Here is a 15,026-nt window from a genome sequence, read left to right on the forward strand (position 1 = left end):
GTAGAATTGAAGTGAGATCCTTTAAGTTTCATGGAATGTTTAGTGTTAGCAAAATTATCCAAACTCTTAAAAAAAGGCATAAGAAATTATTAGACCGTACAGTTCTGAACATGATATTTTTATAAGTAGGCAATTTAAAACTCGGGCAGAAATTAACTTACAGATTTTTGTCTGGTAGAGATTGGAATAACAATGGAACATATAGCCCAATATATTGTGGCTTAATGCCCTATTGAACATAAAGCAGGTTTGTATTCAACTCAGTTAATCTTTCTTAAAATTTATTTATTAAATTGCCTATATACACTAAACTTTTTAAAAAGCTTTTAGAATTTTAACATCTACTGGTTTCCTCATTATTCATGAGTTAAATAAAATCTCTGACACATGTTCATGTTATATTTGCTTGCAACAAATTTTCCACAGCCATTTGGTCTCATAAAAATTTAACCTACACAACAGAATAATCAGAGGAACATGATAATGATTGTCAGTCTCCTTTGGAAGTGAGATTAGATATATCTGTGAGTTTTATGTGATACACAGATTCTAATGATTGGATTATATGGACACAAATGTACTCTAAAATTAAGGACACATTTTCCTTGCAGTCAGCTATTACAATATTGACCTTAGAGTTGTCTCAAATACTGTGATTTTATTTGACTGAGAAGGTATATATAGTAATATGTTAGTAAAGAAGATGGCATTTTAACGAAGAATAATTTTGATATAAGAAAATTAATATTCTTTATGACTGAATTACTATGTAACTTACTATGCCAACTAATTTGCTTTTGGAAACATTTTATGTCTTAATAAAATAGCAAATGGTTAATTTATTAATTATATAGTTATAATATTGTTGAAAAACAGATTGGAGGTTATTTCTTAACTCTGACACTTAAATTCAATTTTTGGATTATACAACTGGGTTATTAATGGTTCTTCCTCATGGAATTATAAAAATAAATTTGGTTAATATATATAAAGACTTTAGGATGGTACCTAGCACAAAATAAAACTTCAAAAATTGTTCTAAACTAGTATCACTTTAATTGTTATGTAATAGAATATATTTCATGGTGACTTAGCACTCTTATCAGGATTCAGTATGTGTTAGCTATTGGCATGAAATATTGGGAGGCTAAAGTGTAAAATCTTCAGAGACATGTAGGTGGCTAAACAACGGAGATAAAAATTAGGAAAACATTTTTTATCAGCTTTTTTTCATAATTAAACTCTTTTTCCTAAAAAATCTTTCCAGAAAATCATTCTTTAAGTTTTAGTAAGCATAGAATTTTTAATAAGTATATTGTCTATAAATATTAAAAAAAATTATCAAGTACACAAATAAGGTTTTGTTATTACTGTTGGTTCAGAGAAAACAAAATCAAATAGTAAAAACATATATCTTAAATTATATTGTCCTATACTTTAGAGATGCTACTTAGTAAATTTTTTTCAGAGATAGTCTAATACTTTGTTAACATACTTTGTGGTACCAAAATTGTCCCCTAACCATTGCTCTTTTAAAATTGTACAGAACTAAGATTACCAGTGGTTAATTCTAGATGAATCAAAAAAATACTTTGTCTATTCACCATTTACTATGAAAAGAAATCCTTTTTTTTAAATGAATAATTATATCAGCTTTTCTAATTTATTTTAGCTCATAGCTATATTCTTTTATTTTTTTAAGATTTTATTTATTTGCAAGAGAGAGAATGAGAGACAGAGAGCATGAGAGGGAGGAGGGTCAGAGGGAGAAGCAGACTCCCTGCTGAGCAGGAGCCTGATGTGGGACTCGATCTCGGGACTCCAGGATCATGACCTGAGCTGAAGGCAGTCACTTAACCAACTGAGCCACCCAGGCACCCTCATAGCTATATTCTTATCCGATGAATCCAAATAGTGTCAGCATAAGATACTACAGTCTGAGCCTTACTGTTTTTTCTTAACAATGCCTTTCCTTAAGCAAGGGGGAAAAAAAAACTAAAAAAAAAGCAATGTAAATTTTATGAAAACCTACATCTAGCTTTTTTTACCTTCATGAACTATGATTTTTAACTCATCATTTTGTAGTGCATTAGGGCTTATTTAGCCCAATTTTTGACTCTGAACAAATATTTATTCATAGACATTGATGCTCTAATAATCTTTTATAAAGGCCATTGACATCAAAGGTCCTTATATAAATTTGTCTAGTTCAAATCACAAATTTAAGATATTACTTTATATAATACTACTAATTTTGTGTTTACATTTGATGCTCATGTATGAAGAATAAGGTCATTTAAGTTTAGTATATGGATTAAATGTGCATTTGGAAACATAATACTTTTTTTTTTTAAGAAATTTCTTTTTTTTTTTAAATCTTATGACCCTGGGATTACGACCTGAGCCGAAGGCAGACGCTTAATGACTGAGCCACCCAGGTGCCCCTGGAAACATAATACTTTAACTGTAAGCTTAGTGCCTGAATTAGTAGCATGTCATCTAGCTTACTACTCCTGTTGAAAAGAAATGAGGTCTCATTTAGCTCTAATATCTCTATTAAAGATGGAAGAGTAAGGCAGTGATATATGCATATCTTTCATGTGGTCAAGTGCATTGATAGTAGATGCATCATTGTACGGATCTATGTCTAGTAAGTGGAGTCTATGGGACTTGTCTGGGTATACAATAGAATGGTAAGATTTAGATATTTAGAGAGGAAGATGACCTTTGGGGAAAAAAAATGATAGAAAATAAATAGGCATTGAGAGCACAGCAGAGAGAAAGTTAATACGCTTGGCTGAAGAAGCCAGAAAATATAAGCAGTTAATACAGACATTGAAAGATAGTCATAGAAGTTTAAACTTGATGCTGCATTTTTGGAAAACTCTAGGGCTGTCAATGTCTAGTGCGTTGGGGTCCCTGGGTAGGGGTCTACAAGAAACCAGGACACAGGGGATGCAGAGCAAAGGCAGCACTTGCAACTGCATGCTGCGGTTTATTTTTCCCATATTTTTATAGCAGAAGAAATCAGATAATTAATCATACTCAACAACAGAACCTGATCAACAAGTGCCAAAGAGTACAATGGAAACGCATAACAACTATAATTGGGAACTCTATGACCTGGAAATTTTAACCTATTGACGTTAGCTTGTTTACGAGCTGTCGTGGTCACTCATCCTTGGAAGACAATGTGTTTCGTTCCTTTGAATTAAGGAATAGAGCCAATCCCCGCTTTCCCAGGCCTCCAGGGCCGCCTCGTGATCCACAGGGAGGAGGACATTTCCTCCCCCTCATCAGGTTTGCCTGGTTTCCATGGCCACTTCAGCAGCTTCAAAGGCCTGGGGGCTGCAAGGCTAACCCACCTGTGCCACCTCATAGGGCGGAGGATTAATATACTGAAAATGATATTTTAGGGAAGAAATTTCTTACTTTGGACTGGAGGAAGTGATAAAAACAATTATAGAATATAAGTTGTGATGCATTTGGATGCAAGTGAAAACAAATTAAAAATAACTTAAAAAGCAAAGTAGCGATGCAGCTGGGTTTTTTTTTTTTTTTTGTATTGTTGGTATACCAATTTTTTTATGTTTTGCCTTCTCAACAAATAATTTAAGCATAATTGAAAAAATTAGCTTACACACAGCACAATGAAAATATGTGGTGGATTGTCTGAGACAGAATTCATTTTTAAAGTTTTTCCATAAGAAAGACAAATATTTCTTAATTTGAACTATGATAAATACCACCCTATCTATAGAGGATATTTGTGTAACATCATTAGTGTACAGTTTAGTTTCCACTAGCGAGATTAATTGAAAGAGGTAGTCTAAACCAGTCTAAAAGCAAACTGTGGTACACTTGTGTATCAGGATTTTCATTCCAGAACAAGTATTAACATACAACTGGACACTCACAATAATAACAACTGGTTTCACTTCACATAATTTTCTTGACATTTTCTTATCATTAGCACCATCAAGGAACTTGATAATATCTTTGTTGTTGTCACACAGTTGTAAAAACTATCAACTTCAATGCATTTCTTTTTTTTTTATTCTTATGTTAATCCCCATACATTACATCATTAGTTTTAGATGTAGTGTTCCATGATTCATTGTTTGTGCATAACACACAGTACTCCATGCAGAATGTGCCCTCCTCAATACCCACCACCAGGCTAACCCATCCTCCCACCCCCCTCCCCTCTAGAAACCTCAGTTTGTTTTTCAGAGTCCATCGTCTCTCATGGTTCGTCTACCCCTCCGATTTCCCCCCCTTCATTCTTCCCCTCCCGCTACCTTCTTCTTCTTCTTTTTTTTTTTTTCTTAACATATATTGCATTATTTGTTTCAGAGGTACAGATCTGAGATTCAACCGTCTTGCACAATTCACAGCGCTTACCAGAGCACATAGCCTCCCCAGTGTCTATCACCCAGTCACCCCATCCCTCCCACCCCACCCCCGACTCCAGCAACCCTCAGTTTGTTTCCTGTGATTAAGAATTCCTCATATCGGTGAGATCATATGATACATGTCTTTCTCTGTTTGACTTAGTTCGCTCAGCATAATACCCTCCAGTTCCATCCACATCGTTGCAAATGGCAAGATCTCATTCCTTTTGATGGCTGCATAATATTCCATTGTATATATATACCACCTCTTCTTTATCCATTCATCTGTCGATGGACAACTTGGCTCTTTCCACAGTTTGGCTATTGTGGACATTGTTGCTATAAACATCGGGGTTCACGTACCCCTTCAGATCCCTACATTTGTATCTTTGGGGTAAATACCCAGTAGTGCAATTGCTGGATCATATGGTAGCTCTATTTTCAACTTTTTGAGGAACCTCCATAATGTTTTCCACAGTGGCTGCACCAGCTTGCATTCCCACCAAGAGTGTAGGAGGGTTCCCCTTTCTCCACATCCCTGCCAACATCTGTCGTTTCCTGACTTGTTAATTTTAGCCATTCTGACTGGTGTGAGGTGGTATCTCATTGAGGTTTTGATTTGGATTTCCCTGATGCCGAGCAATGTTGAGCACTTTTTCATGTGACTGTTGGCCATTTGGATGTCTTCTTTGGAAAAATGTCTGTTCATGTCTTCTGCCCATTTCTTGATTGGATTCTTTGTTCTTTGGGTGTTGAGTTTGATGAGTTCTTTATAGATTTTGGATACTAGCCCTTTATCTGATAGGTCATTTGCAAATATCTTCTCCCATTCTGTCAGTTGTCTTTTGGTTTTGTTGACTGTTTCCTTTGCTTTGCAAAAGCTTTTTATCTTGATGAAGTCCCAATACTTCATTTTTGCCCTTGCTTCCCTTGCCTTTGGTGATGTTTCTAGGAAGAAGTTGCTTCACCTGAGGTCAAAGAGGTTGCTGCTTGTGTTCTCCTTTAGGATTTTGATGGACTCCTGTCTCACATTGAGGTCTTTCAACCATTTGGAGTCTATTTTTGTGTGTGGTGTAAGGAAATGGTCCAGTTTCATTCTTCTGCATGTGGCTATCCAATTATCCCAACACCATTTGTTGAAGAGACTGTCTTTGTTCCATTGGACATTCTTTCCTGCTTTGTCAAAGATGAGTTGACCATAGGGTTGAGGGTCCCATTTCTGGGCTCTCTATTCTGTTCCATTGATCTATGTGTCTGTTTTTGTGCCAGTACCACGCTGTCTTGATGATGACAGCTTTGTAATAGAGCTGGAAGTCCGGAATTGTGATGCCGCCAGCTTTGCTTTTCTTTTTCAACATTCCTCTGGCTATGCGGGGTCTTTTCTGGTTCCATATGAATTTTAGGATTATTTGTTCCATTTCTTTGAAAAAAGTGGATGGTATTTTGATGGGGATTGCATTGAATGTGTAGATTGCTCTAGGTAGCATTGACATCTTCACAATATTTGTTCTTCCAATCCATGAGCATGGAAAGTTTTTCCATTTCTTTATGTTTTCCTCAATTTCTTTCATGAGTATTTTATAGTTTTCTGAGTACAGATCCTTTGCCTCTTTGGTTAGATTTATTCCTAGGTACCTTATGGTTTTCAGTGCAATTGTAAATGGGATCGACTCCTTAATTTCTCTTTCTTCTGTCTTGTTGTTGGTGTATAGGAATGCCACTGATTTCTGTGCATTGATTTTATATCCTGCCACTTGACTGAATTCCTGTATGAGTTCTAGCAGTTTTGGGGTGGAGTCTTTGGGGTTTTCCACATAAAGTATCATATCATCTGCAAAGAGTGAGAGTTTGACTTCTTCCTTGCCAATTTGGATGCCTTTTATTTCTTTTTGTTTTCTGATTGCTGTGGCTAGGACTTCCAGTACTATGTTGACTAGCAGTGGTGATAGTGAATATCCCTGCCGCATTCCTGACCTTAGGGGGAAAGCTCTCAGTTTTTTCTCATTGAGAATGATATTCGCTGTAGGTTTTTCATAGATGGCTTTTATGATATTGAGGTATGTATCCTCTATGCTTATACTCCAAAAAGTTTTGATCAAGAAAGGATGCTGTACTTTGTCAAAAGCTTTTTCTGCATCTATTGAGAGGATCATATGATTCTTGTTCTTTCTTTGTTAATGTATTGTATCACATTGATTGATTTGCGGATGTTGAACCAACCTTGCAGCCCAGGGATAAATCCCACTTGGTTGAGGTGAATAATCCTTTTAATGTACTGTTGGATCCTATTGGCTAGTATTTTGGTGAGAATTTTTGCATCCATGTTCATCAGGGATATTGGTCTGTAATTCTCCTTTTTGATGGGGTCTTTGTCTGGTTTTGGGATCAAGGTAATGCTGGCCTCATAAAATGAGTTTGGAAGTTTTCCTTCCATTTCTATTTTTTGGAACAGTTTCAGAAGAATAGGTATTAATTCTTCTTGAAATGTTTGGTAGAATTCCCCTGGGAAGCCATCTGGCCCTGGGCTTTTGTTTGTTGGGAGATTTTTGATGACTGCTTCAATTTCCTTAGTGCTTATAGGTCTGTTCAGGTTTTCTATTTCTTCCTGGTTCAGTTTTGGTAGTTGATACATCTCTAGAAATGCATCCATATCTTCCAGGTTATCTAATTTGCTGGCATAGAGTTGTTCATAATATGTTCTTATAATTGTTTGTATTTCTTTGGTGTTGGTTGTGATCTCTCCTATTTCATTCATGATTTTGTTGATTTGGGTCATTTCTCTTTTCTTTTTGATAAGTCTGGCCAGGGGTTTATCAATCTTGTTAATTCTTTCAAAGAACCAGCTCCTAGTTTTGTTGATCTGTTCTACTGTTCTTTTAGTTTCTATTTCATTGATTTCTGCTCTGATCTTTATTATTTCTCTTCTCCTGCTGGGTTTAGACTTTATTTGCTGTTCTTTCTCCAGCTCCTTTAGCTGTAGGGTTAGGTTGTGTACTTGAGACCTTTCTTGTTTCTTGAGAAAGGATTGTATTGCTATATACTTTCCTCTTAGGACCACCTTTGCTGCATTCCAAAGATTTTGAACAGTTGTGTTTTCATTTTCATTGGTTTCCATGTATTTTTTTAATTCTTCTTTGATTTCCTGGTTGACCCATTCATTCTTCAGTAGGATGCTCTTTAGCCTCCATGTATTTGAGTTCTTTCCGACTTTCCTCTTGTGATTGAGTTCTAGTTTCAAAGCATTGTGGTTTGAAAATAGGCAGGGAATGATTCGAATCTTCCTGTACCGGTTGAGACCTGATTTATGACCTAGGATGTGATCTATTCTGGAGAATGTTCCATGGGAACTAGAGAAGAATGTGTATTCCGTTGTTTTGGGATGGAATGTTCTGAATATGTCTGTGAAGTCCATTTGGTCCAGTGTGTCATTTAAAGTCTTTATTTCCTTGTTGATCTTTTGCTTAGATGATCTGTCCATTTCAGTGAGGGGGGTGTTAAAATCCCCCACTATTATTGTATTGTTGTCGATGTGTTTCTTTGCTTTTGTTATTAATTGGCTTATATAATTGGCTGCTCCCCTGTTAGGGGCATATATATTTACAACTGTTAGATCTTCTTGTTGGATAGACCCTTTAAGCATGATATAGTGTCCTTCCTCATCTCTTATTACAGTCTTTGGTTTAAAATCTAATTTGTCTGATATAAGGATTGCCACCCCAGCTTTCTTTTGGTGTCCATTAGCATGGTAAATGGTTTTCCACCCCTCCACTTTCAATCTGGGGGTGTCTTTGGGTCTAAAATGAGTCTCTTGCAGACAGCATATTGATGGGTCTTGTTTTTTAATCCAGTCTGATAGCCTGTGTCTTTTGATTGGGGCATTGAGCCCATTTACATTCAGGGTAACTATTGAAAGATAGGAATTTAGTGCCATTGTATTGCCTGTAAGGTGACTGTTACCGTATATTGTCTGTGTTCCTTTCTGGTCTATATTGCTTTTAGGGTCTCTCTTTGCTTAGAGGACCCCTTTCAAGATTTCTTGTAGGGCTGGTTTTGTGTTTGCAAATTCCTTTAGTTTTTGTGTGTCCTGGAAGCTTTTTATCTCTCCTTCAATTTTCAATGACAGCCTAGCTGGATATAGTATTCTTGGCTGCATATTTTCCTCATTTAGTGCTCTGAATATATCCTGCCAGTCCTTTCTGGCCTGCCAGGTCTCTGTGGATAGGTCTGTTGCCAATCTAATGTTTCTACCCTTGTAGGTTACAGATCTCTTTTCCCGAGCTGCTTTCAGGATTTTCTCTTTGTCTCTGAGACTCGTAAGTTTTACTATTAGATGTTGGGGTATTGACCTATTTTTATTGATTTTGAGAGGGGTTCTCTGTGCTTCCTGGATTTTCATGCCTGTTTCCTTCCCCAAATTAGGGAAGTTCTCTGCTATAATTTGCTCCATTATACCTTCTGACCCTCTCTCTCTTTCTTCTTCTTCTGGGATCCCAATTATTCTAATGTTGTTTCATCTTATGGTATCGCTTATCTCTCGAGTTCTGCCCTCGTGATCCAGTAGTTGTTTATCTCTCTTTTTCTCAGCTTCTTTATTTTCCATCATTTGGTCTTCTATATTACTGATTCTCTATTCTGCCTCATTTATCCGAGCAGTTAGCGCCCCCATATTTGATTGCACCTCATTAATAGCCTTTTTGATTTCTACTTGGTTAGATTTTAGTTCTTTTACTTCTCCAGAATGGTTTCTCTAATAACTTCCATATTTTTTTCAAGCCCAGCTAGTATCTTTAAAGTGATGATTCTGAACTCTAGATCTGACATCATACTAATGTCCGTATTGAGTAGGTCCCTGGCAGTCGGTACTACCTCTTGTTCTTTTTGTTGAGGTGATTTTTTCCATCTTGTCATTTTGTGCAGAGGAGAATAGATTAATGAGAGAACAAAATGCTAGCAGAGTAACAACGTCCCCAGAAAATATAGTCTAAACAAATCAGAAAAGACCTGAAGCAGTGGAAAAAGAAACAGAGGGAAAAAAGAAAAAGAAAAAAGAGAAAAAGAAAAAGATAAAGATAAAAACAAACAAAAACAAACAAAACAAAACAACAACAACAACAACAACAAAACAAAATGTGATCAAATATGATCAGGCTGGTATATAGATCAGTGCCACACACTAGATTTGGGGTGTATTTTGGTCTTTTAGAAGAAAGTGCCTCCCAAAATTTTAAAGAAGAAAAACTTATATATGTACAAAAATAAGGGTTGATATGATGAAGGGATGGAATATGACTGTAAAGATGGAAATTATAAACAATTTTACAAAAGGAATTGATAAGAAGTTGTTTGAAAAAAGAAAGAAGAGGATTTAAAAAAAGAGAAAAAGAAAAGGGAGAGAATGTGATCAGGCAGGGGAGTAGAAAACACCATATACTAGAGATTTAGGGTATATTTTAATCTGTTAGAAGAAACTATCTCAAAATTTTAAAGAGAGAACAACTTATATATATATGCCAAAAATATGGGTAACTACTATGAGGGGATAGAATATGACTCTAAAAATGAAAAATAAAAATGTTTTTTAAAAAAAGGGATTGATAAGATGTTGGTTGATAAAGGGCAAAAGAAAAATTCAAAAAAAAAAAAAAGAAAAAAAGACAGTTAAAAAAAATTAACTTTGAAAGACTACAGAATCATGGTAAAAAAGCCATGAATTCTATGTGCAGTAGTCCCCTAGCGCTGGAGTTCTGCCGTTCTCATTGATCGGTAAACTTGGTCTTGGCTGGCTGTTCTCGCTGATCTTCTGGGGAGGGGCCTGTTGCCATGGTTTCCAAATGTCTTTGCCGGAGGCAGAATTGCCCCGCCCTTGCCCCCTCCCGGCTAAGTAATCTGCTCGGGTTTGCTCTCCGGAGCGTTTGTTCCCTGCGAGCTCTCCGTACAGCTTTGGAGGCGTAGAGTGAAAATGGCGGCCTCCCGATCTGCCCCGGAGGAGCCGAGAACTGGGGGCCTCGCTCCTCAGTGAACCCACAGAGAAAATCCGTCAGTCACGCCCGTCTCCCTGGTCTCCGGCCGCACTCTGTGCTCACCCGGCCTGTGACCGCGCGTTTCTATCTCTGGCACCCGATCCCGGGTGGCGTCTCCAAACCCAGCAGATCCCTGCGGTGCACTCCCGCGTGGCTCCTCCCGGGGGAGGAAGGTGAGTCTCCCCGGATCTGCCGCTTGTTGGGTCCCTGCTGGAGGAGCAGTGGCCCGACTGTGCCACGGATCACGGTTTATGGCAACCCCGAGCTGAGAGCCCGCGCCTGGGCTCCGCCTCTGCAGCCGGCTTCCCTGCTCCGTTACCTGGGAGCTCTGCCACACTCAGGCACCCCCGGTCTTTCTGTGACCCCGAGGGTCCTGAGACCACACTGTCCCGGAGGGTTCCACCCCCCCGCTTAGCCACCAGAGTGACGTCCCTCAGTGGAGCAGACTTTTAAAAGTTCCGATTTTGTGCTCCGAGGCTCTATCACTTGCTGGTAGCAGCTGACGGAGGCCCCTCCCCCGCCATCTATCCTACCGAATATCGCCTCAGATTCACTTCTCCACACGTCCTACCTTCCAGAAAGTGGTCGCTTTTCTGATGAGAGAGTTGTTGCTCTTCTTTTCTTCGATCTCCTGTTGAGTTTGTAGGTGTTCAGAATGGTTTGATCCTTATCCCCAACTTCAATGTATTTCTAACCTTCATGGGACAAAAATTGTAAGACAAGCACAGTAATACGAGTGAAAATACACTTTTACTGTATCTTGTTCTAATTTGTTTTACAATATATTTGCTTTTAAGGTCTCTAAATTAAAATGTTTTATTACATGCAGGACTGTATTTATTGAATCTATAAACAATTTTTATCTTTAAATGTGCTGAGTAATAATCCAAATAAGTATTGCTTCCCTCTTTGCCTCCTCTACCCTACTCTTTCCCTCTTATTAAATAATCTTTTAAATTATGGTTTAGTCTCCAATTTTAATAAGACATCATATTGTATAATATATATCATAATATACAGTATATGATATAATTATGAAATACATCATACATATATGTGCATATACAAGCATACTTATGTACATATACATATTTATTTAACATCTCTCTCACAGTGTTAAATGTAAACACTTTTATCGACTTTGCTGTTTTCAGTCACTAATATACTATGAAGATCATGCCATAATGTTAACCTATCACTATTACATTATTTTTTGTTTGTAATAATTTACAGTATTCTATTTTCTTAATGCACTATTGTTTACTCAGCCCGTCTCCTACTGATGGTCATTTGTTTAGTTTTCAGGCTTTTCTTCTTACCGGGCATCTTGTATTTACTGAGGTTTCACATTTTTGCCTGTGGATCTTTGAGAACAAATTCATGGAATGGACTTGTTGGGCCAAAGAGTAAAAAGATGTGCATTTTTAGATATTGTCAAATTGTCCTTTATAGAGATCATATGAATTTTGATTCTATTTTTTAAAGATTATTTATTTATTTACTTTACACAGAGAGAGATAGAGAGCACAAGTAGGGGGAGCTGCAGAGAGAGAGGGAGAAGCAGGCTCTCCACTGAGCAGGGAGCCTATCAAGGGTTTGATCCCAGGCTGCGGGGATCATGACCTGAGCTGAAGGCAGATGCTTAACTGACTGAGCCACCCAGATGTCCCATGATTTTGATTCTTATCATGTGAGAATTCTCCATAGTTTGCCAAATAAGAACATTTTCAGACTTTAAAAATATTTTCCAATCTGATGGTTGAGATGTTTTACCTTAATTTAAATTTTCATTTCTCTCATTTTTAGGCAGTCTTAGAATTTTTTTCGTATGTTTAAAAATCCATGCATTCTGTTCAAATGTTTAGTCCATTTTTCTTTAAGGCTAGTACATGTATTTTCAACTTTTAGATGTCTTTTATATACTAGGATTATTAAATTTTTATCTCTGATATACATTATTTCATCTAATTTCTTATTTTGTTTATATTGATATTTGCCATGTAATTTAAAACTATGCACATTTATTAATATTCCCTATTGATTCTACATTTTGTCATGCAGCTTTAAAAATATATATACTTTTGTATACATTCACTTTTTTTAAATAAAATATTTTAAAAAGTTAGCATCCTTAGTTGAATTATAAATATTCACACTGTTTTCCTTTGTGATGGTCCTGTGCTGAGTGTTCTACATAGGTTTTCACACATGTCCACAGATGACTCTGCAAGTCAGATTCTATTATTATTTCCATGTACAGAGGAAGAAAGCAAAATTCAGAAATTTTAAAACAAATTGCCCAAAATCAATTGAGAAGAAAGGAGAAAATCAGAATTTAAAATCACATGTATAAAAAAGATTACATATATGACTTTTGAATCCCCACTCATAACCTTCAATATTTTGTGTAGAAACAGTACTTCAAGCTTGGTAAATATGCTATTCCCCAATTTTTCTCTTTCAAAATACAATATTAAAGATATTTTTTCATGCAACCTTATTTTGCTTAGATGATTTTGGAGTCACTATATACCTTATTTTTTGAGAAGTTAGATTGTTAATTTAGCTTCAATTCAGAATATACTATTACACATGAAAAAATGCAATTCCTTTGCTTAAACTGTTAGTTCAGCTAATAAAAGAAAGCCTGAAAAATCTGAATGAGGATACTTCCAGACGAATTATGTTAGTGCTATTAATTTTTTTATTAAAAGCTATTTTACCTGAGTTAATTAATTTCTAAATAGTAACATTTAGTTTCTTTTTAAAAACAAATTTCCAAAACAAACAAATTTCCAGAAAAATCAAGATCCTCTCAATATAGATATGCAATTTTAACTTAGTTTTTCTTTTTTTTTTTAAAGATTTTATTTATTTATTTATTTGACAGAGAGAGACACAGCGAGAGAGGGAACACAAGCATGGGAAGTGGGAGAGGGAGAAGCAGGCTTCCCGCAGAGCAGGGGCTCGATTCCGATGAGGGGCTCGATCTCCATGCGGGGCTCAATCCCGATGTGGGGTTCAGTCCCGATCCAAGGCTCGATCCCAATGTGGGGCTGGATTCCAGGACCCTGGGATCATGACCTGAGCCGAAGGCAGACGCTTAATGACTGAGCCACCCAGGCGCCCCTAACTTAGCTTTAAAACACATTCTTCTACTTGACTTCTTTTAGCAGCAGTCATTGCTAAAGCTTCTATAAATACTGTATGCATTTAAACAAGTCTCTTTGTTTTCTCCAGGATTGTATATAATTGATTAGTAGCCCATGAATGTGTTCCTAAAAGCTAACACTGCCTTACTTGACACTACTCATCAGTGATAATGATGCTGAAATAGGACTCAAGATGAAAAGACAGTGGAGATTTACTGCCTGTGTGAAGTATAGGCAAATAAGCCTGTATGAATTTGCATTTTGGCTTCACTTTTAATAGTTACAAACCACTTGTATCTAAAAAAAAAATAGCCCACAATATTACATTTGTGATTTGCGACTTTTTTGATCTACTATGTGTAGATGAGTTTTTTGAGTTTAGTTCAAATGAGATCAGTGATAGTTTGTTCTCATTTAAAAAGCATCAAAGATGATTAGATAATGTAGGCCACCATGTTACATTAGAATATTTGTCCCTAATAAAATGTATTCTTACTTTTCATAAATGAAGCACTCAATTTGTCTGATTTGTGAGCAGTTTTGGGATCTTTCTAAAGATTCTAAAAAGATCTAGACAGCAACTAATAATCAACAATAACAGACAAATAAGTGAAAACTTTTCCTATTTTTGCCTACCCCAGAATTTAGATGCAGACACTAAGCCTTATGATTAATTAGAAATATTGGCTGGCCCATTAAAAAGCAACATGGCACCATGTCCCAATTAAAATACAGTTCAATAGCCTTACAAGCACAGTGGGCTCTCAAAACATAATTCCTGTTATCTCTTATACTCTAAGGCACACAGCCACTAAATTGAGCACTGGGGATTCAATTCCAGGTATTTTGGTTCCAGAGTCCATGCTGATAACCATTCTTTAAATCTAAACAAACCTAAGAAGCAATCAGGTTCAATCCCTTTATTTTTAAGGTAAATCTCATATACTTTGAAAGCCACATGGGCAGATGATACAGCCATAATATTTTCATGAAAATTAGCATATTTGGGGCACTTAGGTGACTCAGTAGGTTGGGCGCCCAACTTTTGGTTTCGGCTCAGGTCATGATCTCAGGGTTATGGGATTGAGCCTTGCTTTGGGCCCTGCCCTGAGCATGGAGTCTGCTTAGGATTCTCTCTCTCCCTCTCTCCCTGCCCCTCCCCCTCCTTGCATGCACAGACATTCACTTTCTCTCTCTCATCTCTCTTTAAAAAAAAAAAGAAAAAAGAAAATTAGAACATTTACTAAGGATTCATGTATTAATAAAGGGCTACCCTGCTCTCTTAGAAAGTAGACAAAAATATTGTAGAGTTTCTAGATTGTGACATTTAATAGGTTTTATAAATATTCAGTTTTTTTTTTTTAAAGATTTTATTTATTTATTTGAGACAGAGAGAATGAGAGAGAGCGAGCACATGAGAGGGGGGAGGGTCAGAGGGAGAAGCAGGCTCCCTGCCGAGC

The sequence above is a fragment of the Neomonachus schauinslandi genome, chromosome 2 (assembly GCF_002201575.2).
Source record: "Neomonachus schauinslandi chromosome 2, ASM220157v2, whole genome shotgun sequence".
NCBI classification, from domain to species: Eukaryota; Metazoa; Chordata; class Mammalia; order Carnivora; family Phocidae; genus Neomonachus; species Neomonachus schauinslandi.